The sequence below is a fragment of the Felis catus genome, chromosome C1 (genome assembly GCF_018350175.1).
Source record: "Felis catus isolate Fca126 chromosome C1, F.catus_Fca126_mat1.0, whole genome shotgun sequence".
Lineage (NCBI taxonomy): Eukaryota > Metazoa > Chordata > Mammalia > Carnivora > Felidae > Felis > Felis catus.
The window spans coordinates 184,927,023-184,942,024 of record NC_058375.1 but is presented as its reverse complement, the minus strand read 5'-3'; the positions used below and the strand labels follow the sequence as shown (position 1 = coordinate 184,942,024).

Genomic DNA, 15,002 nt, shown 5'->3' with positions numbered 1-15,002 from the left:
TTCAAGGATCTCTGGTTCATTTTATGTAGGAAGCAAGATCTACATGCTTTTTACACTTGCTGCTATTGTGATACCTTTGATCTTGGTTCTCCATGATTAGATTTAAGGAATATATATATATTTCATATATATGCATAATAAGCCACATATATAAGCCTCTATGATTATTTATATATGTATCTGTGTGTGTGTGTGTGTGTGTATATATATGTATATATATATATATGTGTGTGTGTGTGTATATATATATATATATTTTTTTTTTATTAAGTGAGACCATGTGGATAACATCTATTATTATACAGACACTCAGAGACCCATTTTAAGATACTATTGTGATGGAAGGGCTCCTGAGTGGCTCAGGTGGTTAAGCATATATAACTCTTGACTTTGGCTCAGGTCGTGGTCAAGAGATCAAGCCTTGCATCATGGAGCCCACTTGGGATGCTCTCTCCCTCTCTCTCTTTTCTTCCCTTGCTCACATGTGCACACATTCTCTCTCTCTCTCAAAATTAATAAACATTAAAAAGATACTATTATTATGGAATAGGTAGTTAGGAATATGGAGTTAGGGAGAGATATAAATCAGGTCATAAAAGCTGGTTGGAGTGAATCACTGTATTTATTCTATTTACCAGAAAATGGACTTTTTTGGTAAATATCAATGCATCCTGAAAAGCAATGTATATATATGTAGATTTTTGAGGAGTTTTCTGTTATCCAAGTTATTTATTAGTTTTCTTATTTATCCTTCCTGAGTTATCATATTTTTGTTGTGTTAATTACAAAGAGAGTGGTGTTGAACTTTCCAACTATAATTGTACACTTGCCTATTTTGTCTCATAGTTTATTTATAAATTTTGAATTTATCTTATTGAATTTATGCAAATTTGGGATTGCTATGTATTCATGAAGAATTGAATATTTTTCCTTGATAGAATATCCTTTAATATCTCTGGTAACTTTCCTTGTCTGGTACTAATATGGCCACTTTAGTTTTTAAAAATTACTATTAGTTCTCTGTAGTTAAGAGTATTTTATAGTTTGCCTTCCTTCCTCTTTGTAACTATTTTTTTTTTTGATGGGGGGATTGGGGAGAGGGGAAAATAGGTGATGGGCATTGAGGAGGGCACTTGGGATGAGCACTGGGTATTGTATGTAAGCGATGAACCATGGGAATCTACCCCAAAAACCAAGAGCACACTACACACTGTATAATTTGACAATAAATTATATTAAAAAATACTATTTACATGATATAACTTAATCCTTTATTTGATTTTAACCTATCAGAGTTTTTATACAAGGTAGGTTTTATACAAAGTGGGTTTTTTGTACACAGTACATGTTTAGGTCTTGCTTTTCAAAAAGCATTGTAACAATCATGACCATTTATTTAAAATGCTTAAATTATTTACATTTATTGTAATTATCGATGTGCTTAGATTTCTATCTATCATATTGCTATTTGTTTTTCTTTTTTGAGCCTTTTGGATTAAAGGAATATTTATCTCTATTATTGACTTATTTAGTTATACTTTTTTGTTTTATTATTTAGTAGCATATTCAAAGCTTCATGAAATGAATATTTATCTTCATGGTCTAAGTATTCTTACTACTGCATCTATAATATAAAAAAAAACATAAAACAACATATAGTTGGCCCTGAACAATGTAGGATTGGGACACTGACTCCCCAGCAGTCATAAATCAATGTATAACTTTTGACTCCCCCCAAACCTTAACACCATTAGTCTGCTGTTGACCAGACCTTACTAATAACATAAATAGCTGATTCACATCTGTTTTGTATGTTATATGTGCTATATGCTATATTCTAACAATAAGTTGAGGTAGAGAAAAGAAAATGTTAGTAAGAGAATCATGAAGAAGAGAAAGTACATTTGCAGTACTGTACTGTATTTATAAATACATAAAAATATATAAAAAGAAAATCCACCTCTCTGTGGACCTGCACAGTTCAAATCTGTGTGATTCAAAACCTGAGTAGATATACTTGCAGTGCTGTACTGTATTTATAAAAAAAAAGAAAATTCACATATATGCGGACCAGTTCAAACTCATGTTATTACAGGCTCAACTGCAATTCCATTTTTCCCTTCCATTCATTGCTATCACACATTTTAGTTCTCTGTGCTGGAAATACATTATTATTTTTCTTTGAACAGTCAATTATCTTTTAAATAGGTTTTTAAAAATGAGAATAAAAAAATGTACTCACATATTTACCACTTCTGTCACTCTTAATTCTTTGTGTAAATCCAAGTTTCCATCTGTTACCATTTTTCCTTCTTCCTAAAGAAATTCTTTTAGCAGATTCTTTCTTTTTTTTTCTTGTAATCCTTTTGTAATTTATCTTTCTGTCTCCTGTATCCTCAAAGCATGTGTATATACCTCTATTATAAAACGTATTGCGTAGTATTGAGTTTGTTGATTTAAATATCTTCCTCTACACTATGAGATACTTAGGAGCTGGGACAGTCTGAAAGGATGTATAACAAAATGTCATAGATTGTATGGCTTAACAAAAATTAATTTTTTCATAATCTTGGGGGCTAGAAGTCCAAAGTCAAGGTATCATCAGGGGTGGTTTCTGATGAGGGCTTGCCCCAAGGCTTCTTTCTTGCTTTGTTTTCACATATCTTTTACTCTGTGAGTGGAATAAGGAGAGCTTAGTAGGATCTCTTCGTCTTCTTATAAGATACCAATCCTATCAGATTAGGGGTGCACACTTATGACCTCATTTAGCCTTAATTACCTTCCTAAATACTCTATCTCTAAATAGTTACATTGTGGTTAGGGTTTTCAGTCTATGAATTTTGGGGGGGATAAATTTTAGTTCATAACAGACACTTTCTTAATTTATCATTTATTTCTTGTTTCAATAATTAGTTATTGAGTGCTCACTCTATGTCAAGCACTGTCACTGGGAATACAGAGAAAAAAACAGATGTGGTATCTTCTCTCCTAGTGCTTAAGACTGAGGAAGAAAAGAAGGCAATGTAAACAGAAATTATAATCATGTGGACTACTAGATAGCAGAGGTGCAGGAATTTAAAGAGCATATGAAGGATACCTATTTCATTATATGGCTGGACTACGTGATACTTGGGCCCTGAAGGGTGAAATTGAGTTAGCTTGGCAAAAAAGGTAGAAAAGTTAAGGCAATGAAAGAGATGTATAATAAATAAGCCAAGCTTCTCTTCTTGTTCAGGAAAAGAATAAAACAAAGTTCAAAGTGACCAGAACATAAAATGGAGCTAGATTATAAAAATGCTTCTAAGCCAAGGAAAAGATGTTGTCTATTATCCTAAAAGAGATAGGTTGCCAATGAAGTATATTAAACCAAAAGAAACAAGTCCATTTGCATTATAAGATGATTGCTCTTGATGCAGAAAGGATAATGTATTATGAAGGGAAAGATGATAGATATTATAGTTAAGAAGCTTTTTAAAATTATTTATTAATTATTTCTAAAATTCAAATTCAAGTTAGTTAATATACAGCGTAGTCTTGGCTTCAGGAGCATAACCCAGTGATTCATTTCTTTAATATGACACCCAGTGCTCATCCCAAAAAGTACCTCCTTAATGCCAATCAGCCATTTAACTTGTCCCCCCATCCACCTCCCCTCCAGCAATCCTCACTCTGTATTTAAAAGTCTCTTATGGTTTGCTTCCCTCTCTGTTTTTTTTTCTTATTTTTCCTTCCTTCTCCTATGTTCATCTGTTGAGTTTCTCAAATTCCACACATGAACAAAATCCTATGATATCTTTCTCTGACAGATTTATTTTGCTTACATTAATACCCTTTAGGTCCATCCACATAACTGCAAATGGCAAGATTTCATTCTCTTTCATTGCTGAGTAGTATTCCATTATATAATGGCTTGGACTATGGTAATTGTGGTGTAATGGAAACCATCAAACTCGAGAGCTTTAGGAAGGAGAATTAACACAAATACATAACACAAATACATAAAAGATACATAAAAGATAATTTTTAAGAATGATATTTGGTTTGGACAACTGGATAGGGTTAGAACTATTCACTGACATAAACAACATAAGATAGGTTTAGGAGGTGAGTGCACAGTGATGATCACATGGAAAGTTTGAGTTGCCTATGATTTATAAAAGTTTATTCAGTAGGTGTTGGACCTGAAGGGCTGGTATTTGGAAGGATGGCCTGGGTCGGAGACATAGATTTGGTAGCCATTAGTTTGAGGATTGTAGTTGAAGTTGTAAATGTGGGTAATATTGTTTAGGGATATGGCATATAGTGCAAATAGCAGAAAGCCACAAGGTGTCCTCTGAGGAAGGAAACATCTCCTTCAAGAGGAAGATCTTTGGGGGCACCTGGGTGGCTCAGTTGGTTAAGCATTGGACTTCGGCTCAGGTCATGGTCTCATGGTTCATGGGTTCGAGCCCTGCATCAGGCTCTGTGTTGACAACTCAGAGTCTGGAGCAGCTTCCCTCTCTCTGCCCCTCTGCTGTTTGTGCTCTGTCTCTCTCTCTCTCAGAAAAAAATGAATAAACATTAAAAAAAGAGAGAGATCTTTTGTTGGAAGATAGATAGCACTGGGAGTCCTGGTAGAGAGAGTATGGACCAGGGCTGGAGATCCCATGGGTGGATGCCTATGTTCTAGTATTGAATGGCTGAACCAAGAGTCTCCTGACTGAACATTAGTTCTAGATATAGAAAAATATATAGGTGTAAAGTTAGTAAGTTGAAGGATCTTTTAAGTGAGAAGTGATAAACTTGATATACAAGAGAATAAAGGTAGTTTGGGTAGGCTGGGAAATGTTTAAAATAGCCACTGTGGGGGTCCAAAGAGAGAGAGAAAGGAAATCTTTCAGAATTTTCAGGCAGTGGTAGAGTATAGTTTTGCTGAATACCTAGAATACGTTAATTCCCATTGCCCACTACATTCTCTTTAGTAACATTCTTTTCATGAATTACTTGCTTAAGCGCCCACTACATTCTCTTTAGTAACATTCTTTTCATGAATTACTTGCTTAATATCTTTATTCCTTGATAGGCTTTATGTTCTGGGACCCCAGAAATCAGAGGGAATATAGCAGAGAGGGTAAGGCTCCGGACTCTTGGGCCATCCTTTCTAGGTTCAAATCCCTTCTTGGGCTACACTAGCTCTGAGACTTGGATCATTATATAATATTTCTTTGCTTATCTTTCTTCATCTATAAAATATAAGTGTTAAAAATATTTTTGGTAGAATTATGAGAATTACATAAACTCATGTATGTAAAACATGTGTGCCACACAAGTGCTAGCTGCTGTTCACTGCTCTATCTCTAGTATCTTGAACATAACACACTTTCTAATATATACTTGTGGAACAAATAAAGGAGTGACTGAATTTGTGGTGGCAACAAACTGCAAAAGTTGTTACTATGTTTTCTCTTGTGGAATTAGTCATTTAGGTGTGGGTATAGACACTAGGAAGAAATTAGTTCTAGGTTTGAGGTTTGCTCAAGTGAACTCACATTGTCCAAGGAGTTGAGGATACTCAAGGGATAGATGGTGGACTTCAAGCTGTGCTAGGCAGGTATAGTGGAGATTGTTATTTTTATATTTTATGTTTTTGTGATAAAGTTTTTCTGTGTTCTATGAGATAAAACCTTTTGCTTTAATTCCTTATCAGAATATCAATAAAACCTGAGCATCTCCTCAGGCTTTGTGGTTCTGCAATTACCTTTAATGTAACACTTTTGCACTTTTGGTGGGAATGCCGACTGGTGCATCCACCGTGGTGAACAGTGTGTAGGTTCCTCAAAAAATTAAAAATAGAGCTACGCTATGACCCAACAATTATACTACTAGGTATTTATCCAAAGGATACAAAACTGCTGATTCGAAGGGCACGTGCACCCTAATGTTTTTAGCAGCACTATCAACAGTAGCCAAAGTATGGAAAGAGCCCAAGTGTCCATTGACTGACGAATGGATAAAGAAGATGTGTTGTACACACACACACACACACACACACACACACACACACACACACACACACTGAAATATTACCCAGTGATCAAAAAGAATGAAATCTTGCCATTTGCAACAATGTGGATGGAACTAGAGTATATTATGCTAGGTGAAATAAGTCAGAGAAAGACAAATACCATATGATTTCACTCATGTGGAATTTAAAAAACAAAACAGATGAGCATGGGGGAAGGGGAGGAAAATAAGATAAAAACAGAAAGGGAGGCAAACCATGACACTCTTAAATACAGAGAACAAACTAAGGGTTGCTGGAGGGGAGGTGGATGGAAGGATGGGCTAAATGGGTGATGGATACTAAGGAGGGCATTTGTTGGGATGAGCACTGGGTGTTATATGCAAGTGATGAATCACTGAGTTCTACTCCTGAAACCATTATTACACTATATGCTAACTAACTTGGATTTAAATAAAATAAATTCTGTTAAAAAAAAGAAATGAAACCATCTTTAGGATGGGTATAAGGCAATCTTCATCATGTTTCATATCTGAGTATTTTCAGCGTGCTCATAAAGTCTGTAAGCATAGATCACATTTTAATTTAATAGATTAAACATATCTTTGATGGCATTATGTATATTTGCCCATACATGTATACTTATGGGCATCCTATACTTTAACTTTGTGTGGTCTTGTATAGTTCTCAACAAGAGGACCAAAAATGCATGTTTTTCCAACTATTTAGATATTAACCTAGTTCCAGAAGAATCTTGCCTATGGATATTTCTTTAGTAGTTTGTTATAATGTCAAGTGAACATCAAGAGTTAACCACCCTTCAGAAACAGTGTGTTTAAGATTTCCTCTTTTATTTTTCTTTAAATGGATGAGTGTGGTGAATACTTTTGGGTAAATGTGTTGGGATGGGGAGAAGGCTGTTCCACTGCATGGATACATCAAGGTGGCTGTAGCTCAGCAGAGCCCATGGAAGGAAGAAGGACATGTCAGGACTCTTGGTGACAACTGTGTTACATGAGCATACAGGAACCAAAGGCCTCTGGAAACATTTCATCCTACTTGATGGAATAGCCCCCTTCTCAAAACATCACTTTCTTAATTACTAAGCAAAGTTTCTTCAGAGGCTTGTTATAAAAGGCAAAGAACAACCTCCTGCTCCTTCCCACACACACTCACCTGCCACACTTTCCATTAAGGCTCAGACCTAAATTGTCCTTTAACCCTTTTGCAGGGATTTCCTGTTAATCAGTTAAGGGGAAAAGTTCCACAAAGGCTAGGTTCTGGGGGAGTAGACCAGATTCTCAGGAAAAGATGGGTTTCTAATTTGGACAAAGGCTGGCCTCAGCTCTTAAACTCAACTGACTGTATCAGACCCAGGCCAATCACATAGTATGTGCATGATTTAATCTGAAGCTTCTCCCTGCATACATATCCACTGTTGCTCTACTTAGGTCCCTCAGAGCTTCATTTAAGTCACTTTGACATGAGGGCATGCGTGTGTGTGTGTGTGTGTGTGTGTGTGTGTGAGAGAGAGACAGAGAGAGACAGAGACAGAGACAGAGAGAGACAGAGACAGAGACAGAGAGACAAAGTCTTTGGGAAGGTACCAGCTTCTGTGAAAAGATAGCTCAGGTGATTATTGATGGCGTTAGAGGTTTTACCCCCTTAATAAGCCAGCTTAACGGAGACATAATTCACATACCGTATAATTTATCTATGTAAAGTCGACAATTCAGTGTTTTCTCAGTATATTCACAGATATATACAACCATTACTATAGTCAGTTATAGAATATTTCATCAACACAGAAATCTTCTACCCTTTATCTATCATCTTCATAACCCCAATCTCCCAAACCCTAAACAACTACTATTTTACTTTCTGTCTCTATAGATTTCTCTGTTCTGGGTGTTTCATAAATGGAAACATATAATATGTGGTCATTGTGTCTATGTTTGGTTTCTTTCACTTAGCATATTATTTTTAAGGTTTATCTATGTTGTTGTATCCATACTTCATTCCTTTTTATGACTAAATATTTCAGTGTATGTATATGTACCACATTTTGCTTAATCTTCTGTTGATGGACATTTGGGTATTTTCTTTTGGCTATTGAAATAGTGCTATGACTATTTGTGCACAAGTTTTTGTTTGAACACCTGTTTTTAATTCTTTTGTGTATACACCTAGAAGTAAAATCACTGGATCACATAGTAATTCTATGTTTAACTTTTTGAAGAACCATAAAATTGTTTACAGTGACTCTGCTATCTTACATTCTCATCAGAAATGTGTGAGGGTTCCGGCTTCTTCACATTCTTGTCAATGCTTATTTTTGTTTTTTATCTTTTCTTGCCTTTTTTTTTTATTATAGCCATCTCAAAGGGCATGAAGTGACATATCATTGTGGTTTTGAATTTCCATAAGGACAAATGATATCGAGCATCATTTTGTGTGCTTTTTGGCCATTTGTATATCTTCTTTGGTAAAATGTCTATTCAAGGTTTTCACCCTTTTAAAAATTGAGTTGTTTTTGTGTTGTAAGTTCTTTACTTATTCTTCAAAATAGATCTTTAATTAACATCTGATTTACAAATATTTTCTCTTATTGTGTGGATTGTCTTTACATTTTTTGGATAATATTCTTTTATGCACAAAAATTTTCAATTTTGATGAAGTCAGATTTTTTTTGTGTGTTTTCTTTGGTTTCTTGTGCTTTTGGTGTCATATAAGAAATCATTGCCAAATATAAGTTCATGAAGATTTGTCTTAGTGTTTTTTTCTAAGAGTTTTATAGTTTTAGCTCTTTTAAAAATTATTTTTATTTTTTGAGAGAGAGGGAGAGAGAGCAAGAGCAGAGGAGAGGGTCACAGGGAAAGAGAGAGAATCTTAAATAGGCTTCATGCTCAGTGTGGAGCCCATGCAGGGCTTGATCCCCAGACTCTGGGATCATGACCCAAATCTAAATCAAGAGTCTCAACCGACTAAGTCACTCAGGAGTCCCTAGTTTTAGCTCTTATATTTAGTCTTTGAACATTTTGAGTTACTTTTTAAAGTCATGTGAAGTAAGGGTCCAACTTCATTCTTTTGCTATAATTATCCCAGCACTGTTTATTGAAAAGACATTTCAACAGTGGACTTGGTACCCTTGTCAAAAACCAGTTGACCATATACAAATGGAGTTTATTTCTGGACTCTCTATTCTTTTCTATTGATCTATATATCTATCTTATTCCAATACTACACTGTCATGGTTATATGGTTATTAATGCTTATTTTTTTTAACATTTGTTTATTATTGAGAGAAAGAGAGGGAAAGAAGGAGGGAGGGAAGAGGGGCAGAAAGAGGGAGACAGAGGATCTGAAGCAGGCTCTGTGCAGTGAGTGCAGAGACCGATGCAGGGTTTGAAATCAGGAACCCAAGAATCAGCTGCTTAACTGACTGAGTCACCCAGGCACCCTTATCATTGCTTAGTAATAAGTTTTGAGATTGAGCTGTGTGTTTTCATATTTTGTTGTTTTTAAAGAATCTTTTGGCTATGCTTGGTCCTTTATAAGTTCATGTAAATTTTAAAATAAGCTTGTTAGTTTCTACATAGATGTCTGCTGGATTCTGATAGGGATTACACTGAATCAATAAATCTGGGGAGTATTGCTATCTTAACAATATTAAGTCTTCTGATCCATGAACATGGGATGTTTTTCCATTCATTTAGGTTGTTCTTTAATTTATTTCAACAATATTTTCTAGTTTTCAAAGTCTGAGTTGTGTATGTCTTTTTTTAGTTTATTCCTAAGTATTTTATTCTTTTTGATGCTCTTATAAATGGAATTGTTTGCTTAATTTAAATTTTGGATTATTTGTTGAGAGTGTATTGAAATACAATTTATTTTTGTACATTGAAATGACAACATTGCTGAACTTGTTTATTAGTTCTAATAGGTTTTTTAAAAGTGGGCTTCTCAGGATTTTCTATGTAAAAGACTATATCATCTCCAAATAGAGATAGTTATATTTCTTCTATTGCAATCTGGATGCTTTATATTTTAGTTTTTTCTTGCTTAATTGCTGTGGCTAGGCCTATTAGTATAATTTTGAGTAGAAGTACTGGGAATGGATATCCTTCTCTTGTTTTTGATATAAGGGAGAGAGCAGCCAGTCTCTTCATCATTAAATATAATGTTTACTGTAGGTTTTTCATAGAATCCTTTTATCAGGATGAGGAGGTTCCCTTCTATTCTTATATCATTGAGTGTTACCAGGAAAAGGTATTGGATATTATCAAATGCTTTTCCTGCATTTATTAAGATGATTATGTGTTTGTTTGCTTTTTATTCTATTGATGTGGGCTCTTACATTATGAATATTGAACCAACTTTGCATAGGTTGGATAGATCCCACTATCCACAATGTATAATTCTTTTTGTGTTTTGCCAGATTCAGTTTGCTAATATTTGGTTGATAATTTTTATTTCCATATTCATAAGAGATATTGGTCTATAGTTTTCTTCCTTGCGTTGTCTTTGTATGATTTAAAAACATTGTAATGCTGGTTATATAGAATGATTTATAAAAAGTGTCCTTCCCTTCTCTTTTTGGAAGAGTTTGTGAACAATTGGTATTAATTTTTCTTTAAATGGTAGAATTCAGCAGTGAAGCCATATGGCCTTGAGTTGTTCTTTGTTGGACTTTTTTTCTATTACTAATCTGATTACCTGTTGTAGATAATTCATATTTTGTTTTCATTTCTTGAGTCAGTTTTGGTGGTTTATTTCTGTCTATATATTTGTTCATTAAATCTATTATCTAATTTATTGGCATATGGTTGCTCATAATAATTTTTTTTTATTTTTGTAAGGTCAGTAACAAAGTCTTTTATTTTTGATATCAGTAAATTGAATCATATCCCTTCAGTAAATGTAGCTAATTATTAGTCAATTTCATTGATGTTTCAGAAAGTCAAGTTGTGGTGTCAATGATTTTCTCTATTTTTCTATTTTCTATCTCATGAATGCTCATTGTGATTTTTATTACTTCCTTTCTTCTATCTGCTTTAGTTTTGGTTTGCTCTTCTTTTCCATTGTCTTAGATTGAAGGTTAGATTATTGATTTGATATATTTCTTCTTTGTTAATATAGGCATTTAAAACTACAAATTTTCCTCTAAGCATGGCTTTAGCAGCATTATATAATTTTTGTATGTAGAGTCTTCATTCCCATTCATTTAAAAGTATTAAAAGTATTTTATGATTTCCCCTTTTATTTCTTCTTTGATCTGTTATGTAAGAACATGTTGTTTACTTTCTACGTATTGATGAGATTCCCAAGTTTCTTTTTGTTAGTGATTTTTAATTCCATTCCATTATGATTGGAGAAATACTTTGTATCAGTTTAAAAGTTTAAAATGTATTAAATTTTTATTCTCTGCCCTACTAAATTGTCTATCCTGGAGAATGTGCTGTGTCACTTGAGAAGAATGTGTATACTATTGCTGTTGGGTAAAGTGTTTTATAGATATCCGTTAGGCCTCGTCTTCTTACAAGGTTGACCGCACCTTATATTTTCTTGTTGATCTTCTGCCTAGTTATTCTAGTCATGATTGAAAGAAGGGCTTTGAAGTCTTCACCTGTTAGTTTTGAATTGTCCATTTCTTACTTAATTTTGGTTAGTTTTTGCAACATGTATTTAGGTGCTCTGTTGTTAGATAACTGTATGTTTATAATTGGATCAACTATTATTACAAAAATGCTTCTTTTTATCTCTCATAACATTTTTTAAATCTATTGTTTCTGATATCAGTACACTCCAGCTTTCTTATGATTGCATGATATGTCTTTTCCATCACTGTACTTTCATTCTTTTTGTGTCTTTGAATCTAAACTGTATTTCCTATAGACACCATATAGTTTAATCATATTTCAAATCCAGTCTGACAGACTCTGACTTTTGATTGGATTGTTTAATGTATTTAAGTTTATGTTAGTGTTGATAGAGAGGGATTTATGTCTACCATTTTACTTTTGGTTTTCTGTATGTCTCCTATTTTTTTGTTTCTTTTTTCCTTCCTTGCTGCTTTCTTTTATGAAGTGAGTATTTTCTAATATGGCATTTTGATTTTTTAAATATATTTTTATTACATATTTTAAATTGTTTATTTAATGGTTTTTCTAAAACTGACCAGATACATCTTAAGTTGTGAAAATTAGCTTCAGCTTTTCAGTATGTCTAAACTCAGCAAACAACTATTGAGAAGAAGAGAGTAAATTGGTTAAGTATCACATGAAAGTAGTGATTTTCAGTTTATCAATATTCTTGAATAAGAGGTGGAGATAGAAGAAGTGATATATGTGAATTGTTACACATTTTGTCTAATTGTAAAATTGTAATAGGTCCATTAAGTAGTTGTCTATTCAACAGAGAAAATTGAGATTAAGTGACTTGCCCGGTCACATAACTAATAAAGGATGAAACCAGGCTTCAGGCTGCTTGATCCCAAACTGCATGATTTTTACCTATAACATAAAATCCAGAGGAATGTAAATATAAACGTTTTTAATTTTTAAGTTTGAAATAATGTTAGATTTACAGAAAAGTTGCAAAAAAAGATAAGTACAGAGAGTTCCCATATACCCTCCCTCTTGAGGCAGCCTAAGCTAATGTATAAAAGTTCTTTCCAATGCTTACTAAAATTACTTTAATAATAATTAAATTCTTAAATAATTAAATATTTAAAATAAATTAATTGAGCTCAAATTCAAGATGGGGAAATTCACAGTAGTGAGAAATAAGAGTTAACCCAAAGTAAGAGAGGGTGTGATGCTGAACAATAGGAATATAGGAACCAGATATAAGTCTTAAAGTTGATGACCTTTAGTTTTAATTTCTATTAAGAAAGAGCAGTAAAGGCCATAAGCCCTTCAGCTACCAATACAAGGCTGGAATTAAAAGGACCTCCTATAAATGAACTGGGGACTGGAAAATTCTCTATTGCAGTCCTATGGAGGCAATAAGAAAGTTTGTTGTTGTTCATCTAGGATTTTGGATAAAAGGAAATCATCCCCTAGAAGCTGGAAGCCCAAGCTTGTTTTCGTCAATAAACAACAGCTCTTAGACATGGTGAGTACTCAGTATTTGCTAAATATTTACATTTTACAAAGGGACACTGTCTTCTATGTTCCCTAGGACTTCTGTGAACACACGTTGGTAAGCAATACATGTCACTTTGCACCAATGAGGCATCAAAACATATGCTCCCCAAGTAAAGTCATACTCCGCCTTTATTTTGCCACCATGTAAGGGGTTGTTAAGAGTCCTTTTGAGGAACACGATGATGCTGAGTGGCATTCAGGAAGGTAAGACCTGGCAGTCGCTGGCAGGAAGGCCTGGTGCTCCCTGGCTTGACTGACATCTGAGTGCGTATTTCCCAGCAGATGAGATGTTGTAGTCTGTGGACACATGGAGGGAGGGGCAGGTGTTGACCTCTGACCCACAGCCTCTGGCATTTCCTTTTTTCCTCAATTGAAAAACCATTTACAGTAAATTGTTAATGTTGTGTTCATTCAACTTTGTCCCTAATGCCACCAGCCATTAGCCAATGCTTCACATGGTGCTGTAAAGACTGTTCTCTCTCTCTCTAGAAAAATGGAACTATTACTTTTAAAGTTTGAAATATATATTTTATCCCTGTATCTCAGGTTAGATAATGAAGAGCTCTAGCAGCTTTATTATATTGGGGTGGGGTGAAAGATGAATTTATCATAATGTGGCAGAAAAATCCAGAATTTCAGATGGAAGAAAACAGCTTTCTATTAATCTCAGAATCTGATGGACCTGACTTTGATCGGTAGCTATATGACTTTAAGCAAATTGCTTAACAGTCCTGAACATTATCTGTTCTTTTATCTGTAAAATAATAATAATACCTCCTTAATAGAATTAACTATTAATACTATATTACAAAATACATAATATACATAATAATATAATTAATACATTATGTAAAGTATTATATACAACTGATGTAAAGCTCATTGAGTCTTTAAAAATAATTATTCTTTCTGTTTCCATTTTCCTTTTCTTCCACCAAATAATCTTTATTATTCTGTAACCCAGTTTCATGTGCTTATTATTTGTTTTGCATGGTATGTTTCTGGTGATATTCTGGAGATGGGCAAGGTGGGAACAGACTTTATTGTTTTTTCATGTGTGTAGTTGTCTCTGGGCTAAAGTTCTTTCCTGTCCAGTGGTCCTCAGTAAGGATGATCATGGAAAAAATGAATACCTGTTCACTATCTGTTGCAATTACTATATACTGCACTTATCCTAAGATAAGTCTACTGCTCCCACATGAGGGTTTGTAATGGTTACTATGGCTATATAACAACTCCAGACCTTAGTTTCTTTAAACAATGGCAGCATTTATTTTGTTCATGAATCTGCAAGTTGGCCAAGGATTGATGGGGATAGCTCCTCTCTGCTCATCTTGGGTCACTCTGGGTGGCTTGAAGGTTGGAGTCTGGGGTCATCTAAAGACTAGGCACTCTCATATCTAGAGGTGGATGCTGAAAGGACTCAAACAGTTAGAATATGGAATTGATAGGGATCCTCAGGCAGCTCTCCTAAAAATTTATATTATCCTAGATTTGCTCTGAGACCTTTTACAATGAGAGGTTGTGTAATAGAGCAGTGAAAAGCACGGCTATGAATATGAGATACCTTTGTGACTCTGGGTAAGATGCTTTGCCTCTGACTCTTTTTCTATAAAATGAGAATGCTATTTCTACTACTAGCCCCACAGTATGAGAGTGAGTTAAGTGCTTAGACTAGCACCTACCATGCAGAAAAGATTAGGCACACCGTTTACTATTGCTATTTAGCTCTCCTAAATTTCACCATGCCTCTTTGATAGAGAAGAATTCCATGCTTGTTCCTAACTGAGGTGAGGCAGCAGTACAGAGAAATCCTGTTCTTTCCACCAAGTAATAACAGATAGCTCTCTTAT

At 34.3% G+C, this 15,002-nt stretch overlaps 1 long non-coding RNA gene across 1 annotated transcript in view; it reads left to right on the top strand.

Moving 5' to 3' along the window:
* The window catches only part of LOC123379236, a 260,875-nt gene that overhangs the window by 160,826 nt on the left and 85,047 nt on the right, over positions 1-15,002 (top strand). Inside the window, exon 3 of the long non-coding RNA XR_006583465.1 lies at positions 13,036-13,117. This is a non-coding gene — a long non-coding RNA (uncharacterized LOC123379236). The remainder of the gene's footprint in view (positions 1-13,035; positions 13,118-15,002) is intronic.